General features: G+C 39.3%; 1 long non-coding RNA gene across 2 annotated transcripts; it reads right to left on the minus strand.

The window, feature by feature from the left end:
• Positions 1 to 6,781: 6,781 nt before the first annotated feature.
• LOC123370365 lies at positions 6,782 to 11,650 on the minus strand. 2 transcript variants are annotated; one of them, XR_006579384.1, is made up of 4 exons: positions 11,459 to 11,650; positions 11,001 to 11,085; positions 9,897 to 10,039; positions 6,782 to 6,980 (listed from the first exon to the last, which is right to left on the minus strand). It is a non-coding gene; the product is annotated as an uncharacterized LOC123370365 (long non-coding RNA). The 2 variants fall into 2 exon arrangements; XR_006579385.1 differs by having other exon boundaries at positions 9,897 to 10,086.
• Positions 11,651 to 12,654: the final 1,004 nt, after the last annotated feature.

The raw sequence follows: 12,654 nt of genomic DNA on the forward strand, positions 1-12,654 counted from the left end.
GGGCACTTAAATCAGACCGAAGGAAGTGTCACGTCTATCATTGGCTAGTGATGGATTTTCATCAGTTCATAACGAAATGGAATTGCTTGGACAGGTTGTTGAAATAAATTTAATGCTATTTTGGAAAAAGAGTATGCTTGGTTTTGGCAGCTGAATTTCAGCACTGCACAGGAGTGAAGTTCATGTAGCAGCAGTTTGGTGTGTTATCATGAGCATCCTAAATCCCATGGACATTTTCTTCTCTTTTTCTTCTTTTAGCTTCCCTTCTCTCACATCTCGATTTTACCTTTTTCTCTCCGGGCACCTTGCTTTTCCATCCACCGTCCGATGCTCTCAAATATATTTTTTCAATGTACCTAGAAGAAGGCAAGATCCTTCCTACTTAAAGCACATTTGGGGATAGCCTATATATTGCTATTTTAGGGATAAATCCTGCCCATAGTTTTGGGAGTTGTTTCTCAGGAGACAGTAATAATAGTCACAGAATAGATCTCAGTGAGTTTAGGGCAGGATAGCTAGGGTAGGTGGAGGGTCATCTAGTGAGACTCACCTTACTACTGCTCTGGGAAGGATGGGGTAGGCAGGCCACTACTTTCTGTAAATAGATAGATTAGCATATAACCAAGTGTTTGAAATTATTTTTGGTGCACCTACATAATAAAGAGCTGGATATGGCCCCTAGAATAACCTCAAATGTCAGAATCATGGAAATGGAAAGTACAACACCTTGGATATTAGCCATCTGCCAGTATTTGTTTCCTATTTGCTCATGGGGATTAGATGGATCAGAACTTTCTCCATTATATCAAATCTCAATCTCATCCTAGAGCCAATTCAAATATTTCATAAACCAACACATCTCAATTCCAACTATTTGTCTGTTACACTCTTTTTTTAAATGTTCATATATGGAGGTATATATTCCTGTTTTTTTTTTCACTTGTGTGTGAGACCAGATTTGTACAAAATCAGTTAAATAAACAACATATTTTCCCAAAACTCAAACAAAACTGGAATCAGATTTTTAACTTATCCACTAGTCCTTCCATTTTGGGGTTCCAGAACAGGAATCTGAAGTGGTGAAATGCCATGGGAGAGACTTGTCCTACAATATTTCCATCCTAAAAAGTGACATGAAGTACTGGAAACTTTGCAAGAAATAACGTCTGCCCTATGAGATTTCCAGACCAGTTTTGCCCTCTAAAGGATCCAGATTTGTCCCTGAATAACTACTGAATACTTACATCAGGAATAACCTTGGGCCTGGAAGTTCTGGTTATTCAGGAAAGGGGACCTGATTTATATTAGCATAAATGAAAAAATAACTCTACTGAAGTCAGTGTTGTTGAACTGGTGTAAAATGTGCATGATATCAAAATCAGGCCCAAGACTTGTAGTAATAAGTATTTAAACACTGGATGCTGATTACATGGAACAAAACTTTTGGAACCCCAAGACTTTCAACTGTTGCAAAAGGCTGAAATTCTCAAAACTTAAGAGGCTTGACTATGAAAGAAAATGTACCTTTCTATCTAGATCAGTGAACTTTACATTTACCAATATGAATGTGCAAGTAGGAGTTCCACTGTATTAAAGTCTTGGGGATTAATGACAGATTTTAATTTTGCTCAAGAAATTGAAAGTTATTTTACTGCTTTTCCCGTATATAATTTTCTCAAAATTGTCTAGGGGCCAAGTTCCTGCAGTCCTTCTTCAGTTAAAACTCCCATTAAAGTCAATGATGGCTTGACTGATTAAGGATTTGGCATTTATAAATTATGATTATGTTTAGAGAAGCAAGATGAGAAATGGAACAGCACTTTCCCACATAACATAAGATTCATTTACAGGGCAGTAAGAAGTTCCATTATTTGTATATTGTTATTATTATAACAAGATTGATAAGCATTGGTACATGTGCACAGGAGTGTGCTTGAGATGGTTTGTATAATGGAATGGGAGCCTGGATCTGCCCTTGTCATGCTGATTTTCTAGTGGTCCGTCCTTTCAAGCCGGGAGAGTTTCCTGCCCAAGTCCTGCTTTGCCAGCTGGGCAGCTTTTTGGATAGATGTAACCTGAGCTCTTCCAATGGCCTTTGGGAACTGCCCTTGGGTCCCAAGCATCCTTTCTTACCCTCATGGTGATGGACATACATTATCTCCATTCATTCATCCACTCTCTCCATCTGCATCACTAGCTCAGAGATCCTATCCCTGGACCCATTCACGGCCTGATGCGTATGTCTGCATTGGGCTTCCATGGGTATTTGCTATATTTCTAACAACACATCTCTAAGGCCTGGTCTGCACTTAAAATTAGGTCGACATAACTGTGGTGCTCAAGATTGTGAAAATTTGCATGAAACCATGCAGTTAGGCCAATGGAAGAAAGTTTCTGTTGACCTATCTACCATTGCTTGGGGAGAGGGAATTCCTAAAACAATGGTAAAACCCTTTTGTCACTGTAGGGAACATCTATACTGCAGTGCCTGAGCTGTGCTGCCATAGTGCCTGTAGTTTAGACATGGCTTAAGTTGTGTAGAAACTCTTCCCTCTTCCTCCTGGCTCAGTCAGGAAAAGGCCTCCAGCACTTTCACCTGAGAGAAATAGGGAGGGATGAGAGCCCCAGGATTTCTCCCCCATTGGGAATGGCCACAGAGTTTTCCAAATTCCTAATAATCGGTGTTTGTCCCTCCCTCCTTAGGGCACAGATCACAGTAGGACTTTACCTTTCAACATCTCAGTTTTCACCCACCCACACACACACACACACACACACTTCCTCTCTCGTGTTTTGTGCCCATTCATTTCCATAGTGCTGCTTTTTCCCCCTGTCTTCTGCCTGGTATTGGAACCATTAGTTCCTTAACTGCTCCTGCTCCAAGTAGGGCGGCTTCTCTTTCTCCGACTCCCACAACTATTGTCCTTCTCTCTCCTTCTCCTCTCTGGGTCCTGAACATCCTCTTCTCCTGGCAATACTGCCCCAGCTGTATGTAAGGACTAGTGAAGGGGCCAACAATCTTCACACATGGCCCATCAGGGTACTCTGCTGGCGGGCCACGAGACATTTTGTTTATGTTGACCGTTCTCGGCCACCAGGAGCTGAGGGGGCCATGCCTGCCAACAGTCAACATAACTAAAATGTCTGCCGACCCACCAGCAGATTAGCCTGATGGGCCATGTGTGAAGATTGTTGGCCCCTGGACTAGTGTATCTCAGAGTCAGGACTCTTGGGTTCTGTTCCCAACTCTGCCACTTTCTCTCTAAGTAACTTGTGGTAAATCACTCACCCTGCCTGTGTCCCATTTACAAATAACCAAAGATAAAAGACAACTTGATTTGGTGTCTTTCCAAATAGGTATTATTTGATCAAACCATAGCCAATTATCTTGGCCATTTGCGAATCATCAGCAGCTTAAACAGGAAGAGAACAGGTGAGACCAACAGGCCACTAACATCTGAGGGCCCTGCAAGGGCAGGGAATTGTTTGTTGTTTATGTGTCCAGATGATACTAGCAGATGATCCACGGTTTGTGCTGAAAAGGAAGGTGAACCCCCACCCCCAGATCCTTGCCAATCTGATCTGGGGAAAAATTCCTTTCTGACCCTCAACCTTACACTCAGTTTGATCCTGAGCATGTAAGCAAGTTTCACCAGGTAAGCAACTAGAAACACAGTTTGTCTGTGGCCAATAACTGATTCTTCGTTAAAGGTGCAAAAAACAAACAAAAATGGAATGCATCTGGCCAACTGTGCATTAGGAGAGAAAACATCTTCCTGATCCCTAGAGATGATGAGCTAAAGCCCTGAAGCATTAGATTTGATTTAGATCATTGCAGTAAGTACTATGAAGATGGTGAGGGCACTGCAGATCTTCCTGTTCTATTTATAGCATAGAATTGAAGGAATTCAGGAGGAATGGAGGAAAGGAGAGGTTTGTTGTTTTTTCCTTGTGCAGAAAGCAGGGATGCAGGAGAGGGATGTTAGTGTAACTCATGGTCGATAGAGCCCTGAATGTGCTCTGCGCTTTTACAATGCAACCCCTAGATGACCTTGCCCTCAAAGAACTTACCGACTAAATAATGCAAGAGATAAAAACAGAAAAATCCCATTTGAACTTCCCCCTGTTGTGCGAGAACAAAACATACTCACTGCATTGTGACTGTGGGGTCTGATGGGCTTTGCTGTTGGGCTCCAATCTCACTCTCTCTTTCCCTTCTCTGTGTGTATGGACTGTGGATGCCTGTGCACTGTTAGACTTGTGGAAACAAATTACATGATTATTACAAGAATACCAAGTTCCTCTGGGTATTGCCTCCCCTTCATCATTCTGACTCTCAGTGACAGGGAACGGATAGACAGCAATGGAAAGATGGTGCTATCCCCAGTGGGATATTCAGTGTTGCCATCCCCTTTGCTTCAGAGTGGTAGCCGTTTTAGTCTATATCAGCAAAAACAAGGAAGAGTCCTTGTGGCACCTTACAGACTAACAAATTTATTTCCACTCCATGAATCTGATGAAGTGGGTTTTAGCCCACGAAATCTTATGCCCAAATAAATGTGTTAATCTCTAAGGTGCCACAAGGACTCCTTGTTGTTTTTACATCCCCTTTGCAGCACTCTCTTCAAACTGCTTCTCTCCAAGGATCTTGCTACATTTCCTCTCCACTCGCTCCCTAAAGCATCCCCCTCAGAATGGAGTCCTTGCCTTACATTTATACTCAATGTCTTCCATTTCTATTAGAGGCAGCTTGATAAATTCACTAGCAGTTGGACCAGAAACACCCACCCAGGCCAGAATTGTATTCTTTATAGAAAAGCTTTGGGCTGACACGTTTGACATATTGAAAGGGGGAAAGTAACTCCTTAATGGAAGAGTAAATGGAATAAGGTGTTCTCCTCTCCTAGGTCTTTCCTTTATTTAATTTCCTGATTTAACAAACTTAGTCCCTCTCCACATTTCTTATTTACTCCCCAGTTCCCCTTCACCTGACTCATCAAAGACCTGCCTTTTTTTATCAGCGGACTTAGGCCCCTATACCAGTATTTAGCAGAGTTCTTCTATCTGAACGTAGTTCTGCTTCTGAATTTCTGCACTGTTCCATATTCATAAAGAGATGAATCAAAACTCCAGAGCCAATCCTTCTACCTCCCCCCTTCTCTTTGGGGTGTCAGAAATCTCAATCCATATCTATTTGGGGTTGGGTTTTTTTAGAATAATCTATTAAAATGGGACTAATGTTGTTGGCAATGAGCTATTTTACCAATTTTTAAAAAATATCTCAGCACCCACAGGCAGAGCTGGGTTTTCCAACAAATGTGCCTCACATTTCAGCACCTAAATAAATTACCATATTTTCAATAGTAAATCTGGGTATTCTAATGGGAGCTTCTGGAGCTGAGTACTTTTAATATATCTGCTTTTTATTCATGTGCTTAAATAAGAGATGATCTCTTTAAAAGACTTGCCCTAGAACTTGAAAATCAGCCATTGAGCGTTTTGGAAAACCTAGCTCACAGAGTCTATCAGCTGTGTTGGGCAGAAGGCCTCTCCCTCTCATACTGAAGTGCATGGGAGGGGACCAGAGGTACAGAAAATCTCATTAAAGTTACACAGAGTGAAAAGTCCCCTCCTGCTCCTCCCCAGCCAACTTCTGATAAACCCAGCAGAGTCCATATTGTTCAGAGAACCTGCACTAGAACATCTGTGGTGTTCCAGGAAGAGGGGGACAGTTTCACAGGGAAACATTCCCCATCTTACATGTGGCACAGTTGACAGGCACACAGAGGAACCATTTCACCCTCCTCTGAACTGCAGCCCCTTCACATGTGGTGAAATATGACTTTTGGCTTAGAAAGATGCCTCTGGAGGTCAGAAAGCAAAGAAGAATACACATCCTATTCAAGTTACAGGGCATATCCGGAGGATGGGGAAGGCAGGGGGGTAGAAAATATATTTATTATCTCATTCAGATTTGTTTAGGACACTACTGTTAACATTCATGCTCTCCAGAAAAATGCCAGAAGAGCTTTCACAACAAATGGTCAAGACCTCAATTTTATGTCTTGTCTGAAATAAGGAATCACAAGCAATGTTTGATACCTTATATGGCAAAGTCTAATGCTTCTTAATTCTACCTTACATACCTCTCAATATGCCAGGATCCAAATGTGGGACAAGACACAAAATGAGGGACATTTGCACAATAAAAGGACAGGGAAATCTTAAAAATGCTTATTACATTTGCCTGAGATCCATGTTCATTCAGTTTTAAAAAAAATAGCTAAATCATATAATCATTATGAAAGTCTTTAAATTCTCAACATTCAGAAGGTAAATCTCAGTGATAGCAGCTAGTAAACTATACCTTCCATGTCATAAATTATGATGATTTAAGAAGAAGCATCTCTTGTTGCCTGGCTGTTAACTTGAGTTGTTAACATTTTTAGAATGTTTCCCATATATTTGCGAGCAGTTCAAAATATACTTTGGCTTATAACTGGTAACAGGATTTCACACACAGGGGAAAATATTATTCAACAGAATCTTTTAAATTTCTGCTGTTCTAAAACTGAGTAGAACCATAACTTGTTGAAAGATAGCTATGAATATTCCTCCTCTCACTTTTCCCTTAAGTTCCCCCCACTCTATGGAAGAAATTAATAGTCAGCAATCAACTGAAACTTTATCTGATATAATCAAACTTTTTTTAATAATACAAAGTTACATTGAACTATTTGATCTTTCCATAATCTCTAGCAAACATATTTTTTCAAGCATGCATTTCAAGGCACAATTCTGTTCCCAGCAAACTCAATGAGACTTGGATCAAGCCCTAAGTTTACAATGAGGGGTGAGCATAACCACTTGACCACTGCCAAATGTTCTGTCTTCATCCAGATAGAATGTATCTGCTATGCTGCCAAAAGATCCAGGTTTACCCAGAAAGAACAGATGTCGTAATGCTGAAAGTTATGGATCTGTACAAATAGAATATATGCACCATGTTATTAAGCTATCGATTAGATACTGCTGGAACAAAACAGGTGCTTCCATGTAGAACACAACTGCTGTGCTGTGAAACATGCTGGATATATTAATGAAAAATATAACGTTCTGGTATTCTGCTGAAAGTATCAGATACACAGAGATAGAACATACAAACCATGCTGGTGACAGTACCAGGAAGAATATTCCTTCTCATGATGCTGAACCTGATGCTGAATGTACATGCCCTGATGTACTTCCTGAAAAATATATATCCAGGTATTTGCACTGCCTACTGAGTGGCAATCATAACATACTATTGCCTTAAGCAAAATGTTAATGGATGCTGGCAGCACAGCCAAAGTGTGGCAGACAACCAGCAGCAGAAGGGTTAAGAAATAATGCTGGCTGGAAATTCCAACCGTGATAAGTGTAGGCACTTAAATCAATGTTGAGAAATGAGATTGCTGGTTAAAGCTCTCAACTTTCTTATCATTTTCATTGCCTATGCCCAGCAAACTTTTTAAGCACTAGCAAGCAGTCAGGTGTACCTAAAGCTTTCCCTAGTTAAGCTTGGCAGCATTCAATTTTTATTCTTTATAATATTGAGGGATATTATCAAAGTTTATTTTTAAACATTTATTTTCTATTTTTATCTATTTAAATTTTCACAGTTGCAGGAAATTATGGGGGATCAGACCATAGTGGGTCAGAAAATGATAGGAGATGTTGAGATTCAAAAAGTTACAGCTTTATAACCATTAAACCAAAAATTGTCAACATCACATGTCAAAATATGCAGAGTAAATATCCTTAAGTTAAACTTTAAGAAGTTCTCAAGCAGCATTTTTCTTATTTTAATTCTCTGTAAATTTTGATTATTATCAATTGAAATATTTTTTCATCGGTTTGTGCGTGTATGGTGAAATTGATGTTTACCAACATTTACCACTAAAAACCTAATCCTTACAAGTCCAAAGACTCTTATGTCCCTTATCTTTTGTAATAAAAACTAAGAAGCAGTGAGTGATCTGTTATAAAATAAAATATTGAGTTTTATAGTGCAGTTAGAAATGTCTTACTACTGCTTTATTGAAATACTGCACTTCTTAATGTTTATACTTTTTGTTACATAATGCTTTGCAAAGGATGTGATTTCAGCGTGAATCCTAGACTGATAATGTTTTTCCCCACATATCATTGGTTATAAAACTTTTAGACCCTTTCATAGCAGCTACTTGTAGATCATTTAGACGATGCCATCCACAAACAGCTGTCTCATCAGTTTCCCCATGGCATTGTGCAATGACTTATATCACACTAGAAGCATTAAATACTCTCATGCCATCACAGGCCACAAAAGCTACATTCCATTTACAGATATTAATTGAATGTTATTGAGGGAGCCCTGGCTTTGCCTTGCATGGTGTCACATTAAACAATCCCTTATAACTACTTCAAGGATATTTCATTTCATTTACATTCATTATCGGGGCAAAGGAGTCTAGAATTACAGATCCCACAGAGCAGCAGATATATGTCACCCACTCACACATGCAATTCTGGTAACCGAGTATTGTTCAGAAGGAGCATCCTTTTTATTTATGTATGTATTTTTATTAAATCAATCCAGTTAGCAACAACTTTTCTTGTTATGACAAAATATATTTTTTTTAATTTTTCTTTCTTTCTTTCTTTCTTTCTTTCTTTCTTTCTTTCTTTCTTTCTTTCTTTCTAAAAGAAATGATATTTTCCCCAAGAAAATAAAACCCTCCCTGTGTCATTATGTATCCAACAAATATTTTTGTATTGCAAAATATATCAAGAATATGATAGTTTCATACAGACTGATATGGGGTAGATCAATGTGGGAGACATGAGACACATCAGTAAACATCTGTCACTTCCTAAACCCCTGACATATTCAAGGCATCATTTCTATGCAGAAAACATTGGTTTTGGAGAGGTTTTGGGTTGAGGACACTTTTATTATTAATATTTATTTATGCAAAGTTGCAAACAGAGGCATGTTTTAAGAATTATAATCACACATAAGTTAATATGAAATACTATTTAAAAGAAAAATCATGTCCAATAATCATTCACTTATAGAAAACTTTTTTATATATATATATGGAGATATACCTATCTCATAGAACTGGAAGGGACCTTGAAAGGTCATTGAGTCCAGTCCTCTGCTTTCACAGCATGACCAAGTACCGTCTCTATGAAACAAAACACCTCAAATTGTGAACAGGGATCAAAGCGCAGTCAATTTTCTGGTTTTGTGACAATCATTAAACAATAAAAATAATAAGCTGCCAATGCACCTAGCTGTGCTGTCAAAGAAGAAAGGACTATGACGCTGATCCAAAGTACAATGAAGGCAATGGAAATTCTCCCATTGACGTTAATGGCCCATACGTTTCAGCCCTTGGTTTGGAAACACCAAAAGAGTATTAAGGGTTTTTTTTTCTAATGAAAAAGGATCAACTTTCATTTTGCAATTGCCATCTGCCAAAATACAATTTAATATATTACCTGGAACAGTGAGTGGAAAACTTGGAAAAGGTAATTAATATGGGGGAGAAGATTCAGCATAAAAGAGACAAACCTTGCCCTGAAGGGGCTTTGGCTGAGGGGAAACACTGGGTTGTAAGCACCTCACCTCAATCAGGATATCATTTTGTGTGACTCAGTGTATCTCAGGTGAATTGTAATGGGATAGTGGGCAGACATAGATTCTAAATACCTAATATTGTAAAGCTTTGGTGACAATCATATTTGAAGAGATCTATAGGAGCGTATTTGTTAATACAGCACCTAGCAAACTAAATAGGGTCCTGGTTCATGATTTGATGCTACAACAATGCAAATAATAAATATTATTGATAATTATTAATACATACATAATTATGTATTTATTCATTTCCATTTTACAAATCAGGCAAATCCATCTCTGGTGTTACCCCACTCATTTCACTGAAGCTACATCAGGGGTAGACTAGGCTCATTGAATCTTGTGTACCTCATATCAAGATCCAGGAGAGAGCTGAAAGAATAGCAGACAAAACAAACAAGCACGAAAAAGATACATATCTAGAGAGACGGGGGGAGGGGGGGAAGAGAGAGAGAGAGAAACAGCAAGTTAAATGTGCTGCCTGTTTCATCTCCGCTAGACAGTCCTGTCTTCAGAAAACATTTTAAAGCATTCTCATATGTACAATTTTGTTTAGAATTCAGTAGACCCACCCATCTCTGCTAAAAGAGACTGATTTTTGTTGATCCCTCAGGTGGTTATTTCAGACAGGTTTCATTTCATATTGTTTCACTCATCTCAAAAAGTGATGTGATGGCAAATTACTTTCTGGACATCAGATTTATTGTTGTAACAGTAGATAAGTTCTATTATCACCTTTCTACAGATGGGAAATTGAGGAACAGACAGGAAGTGCCTACGGTCATACAGGAAGACTGAGGTAGAGTAGGAAAATAGAATCTGGGTCCCCAAAGTCCCAGGCTAGCACCCCAAATTCTAGATCTTCCTTCTTCTGGCTGGCTAAGTAATGGATGCAACAGCCAAAAGAAAATCCCATCCCTACAGCCAAAAAAAAAAGAAAAAAGGATTAATCCTCTCCAAATCTGTAGATCTACATGACTTACTGTGCATGTTAGGCTGCATAGCTCCATGGTTATCAATAAAGATACACCCAGGCTTGGTGGACCTGGGTAATCATTTGTATTACCATATTTTTGGCCCTTAAGAATAAAGAATATTTAATTATTGCCATCTTAGAACTTTTTGTGATGTGCACTCCTCAGTTCCAGGCAGGGATTAAAACAGCTAAAATCACACACACACACACACACACACACACACACACACACACACACACACACACACACTTTAAAAAAAACCACAAAATGTTTTCCTGCAGTTTGCTTACCCTGTAAAAATCAAATAATTAAAAAAAAAAATCCTCCTCCGTGCCATATGTATATATTTACATTACCTTTGAGACTGACAGTGTTAGTAGACTTAGCACATATCTTCTGTGTTTTGAAATACAAATCGGTGAGCAAAGGTGTCTTATTCTCCTGGAATATAAAATGGCAAAACTTTGTGACTGGGTTTAACTTCCTAAAAGTATTGCTTCCTTCAAGTGTTTTGGGGCACCCAGTGAAGCTGACTGAAATTAAGCTGTCATTCACAGCATGTGAGGGGCAGCACACTTTCTTCTCTAGAACCCTCGGCTTCCGCCTTTCGTTGATGTGCTATTTCAGAGAGTAATTCTGCCAAAGGTGAAATGGAGAGATCCCCACCTCTCAGTAAAAGATTCCAACTCAGAGTGGCAGGTTTTGCATAGGGATGTCTTTACACTGTTCAATCCAGCAGTGACTGGCAGTCTGTCTCTAAGGGAAGAACTGATTTAAAAAAAACAACAACTCACTCTCGTGTCATTTTACATACCTTGAATTAGATTAGTGTTAAGCACAGAAACAGGCTCAAGACCAGGTCTAGTACCCATGGGAGAAGCATAAAGCTTGAGTTCCACCTTCCCCAGCTGGTGAACAGTACATTAAAAAGAGTTTTAAAGGCAACTTGGGGAAGATTCAGGTGGGAGTCACCTGAGCCTTTAGAGTCAGGTGAAGGCTACTAGTGAACTACTAGACATGGAATATGTATGTTGGTTGGCACATTCTATAGAACGTTTGGGACAAAAATTTCAAAAATGCCTTAGAACCTATAGCTCATTTTTCAAAGCTAACAGACCCAGATCCTCAAATATATTTAGGTACCCAGGCCCCATTGATTTCAACAGGAGTTAGGCACCTAATTACCTTTGAGGATTTGGGCCTTAGACACATAAGGTAACATTTTTTAAAAGGGCCTAGAGGCCAGATTTACAAAGGTATTTAGGCATATGAAGATAATAATAGGCACAGTGGGATTTTCAAAAACATCTTAAGTGAGTTAGATGCCTAACTCCCATTGACTTTCAATGAGACTTAGGCTCATATGGGCCAGGTTTTTAAAGTTATTTAGGGGTTTAGAGATGTAGATAGGCACCTAATGGGTTTCTGAAAATTGCCTAGATACCTGCTTCCCACTGATTTCAGCATAGCACCCTGGAAGTTACAAGCTTATGAGCTGCCCCACGGAATTGTGTATTTTCCAGAGATGCCTGTAACATTGTTTAAATGTTGCCATTCTTCATCAAGGAAAACTGCCATTGGAGTCAATCAGCACTTGACTCAATATAGGACTGCAAAATTGCATTCTTGCAATTGTAATAAAGATGGGCACAGCACTTTAAAGTATTTACTTTCTGAGGCTCAGCACATCCTACACAGCTAGGTTCACTCTTTTGACTGCCACAGTCAAACAGATAAGAGTCAGACTGCTAATGAATCAGACTGCTAGCATGTTGGGCTGCTGGAGAGTTAGGCTACCCTCTAAATGCTGGATGTCTGGCAATGTAGCTTATTGGCACAGCAGAATCTAGAGAGTGCTATACAAATTGGGTCTATGAACATTACAGTGACACATTCCACTGATGCATTAACGTCTGGCAGGAATAGAGAGAGAAAGAAAGAGAGAAAGATGAGGGAGCTGGTCACAGGCCTCCGTTAGTCTTAATTATCTTCCATTTCCACTCCTGCTTC

Source organism: Mauremys mutica, chromosome 4 (assembly GCF_020497125.1).
Source record: "Mauremys mutica isolate MM-2020 ecotype Southern chromosome 4, ASM2049712v1, whole genome shotgun sequence".
Classification (NCBI taxonomy): Eukaryota; Metazoa; Chordata; order Testudines; family Geoemydidae; genus Mauremys; species Mauremys mutica.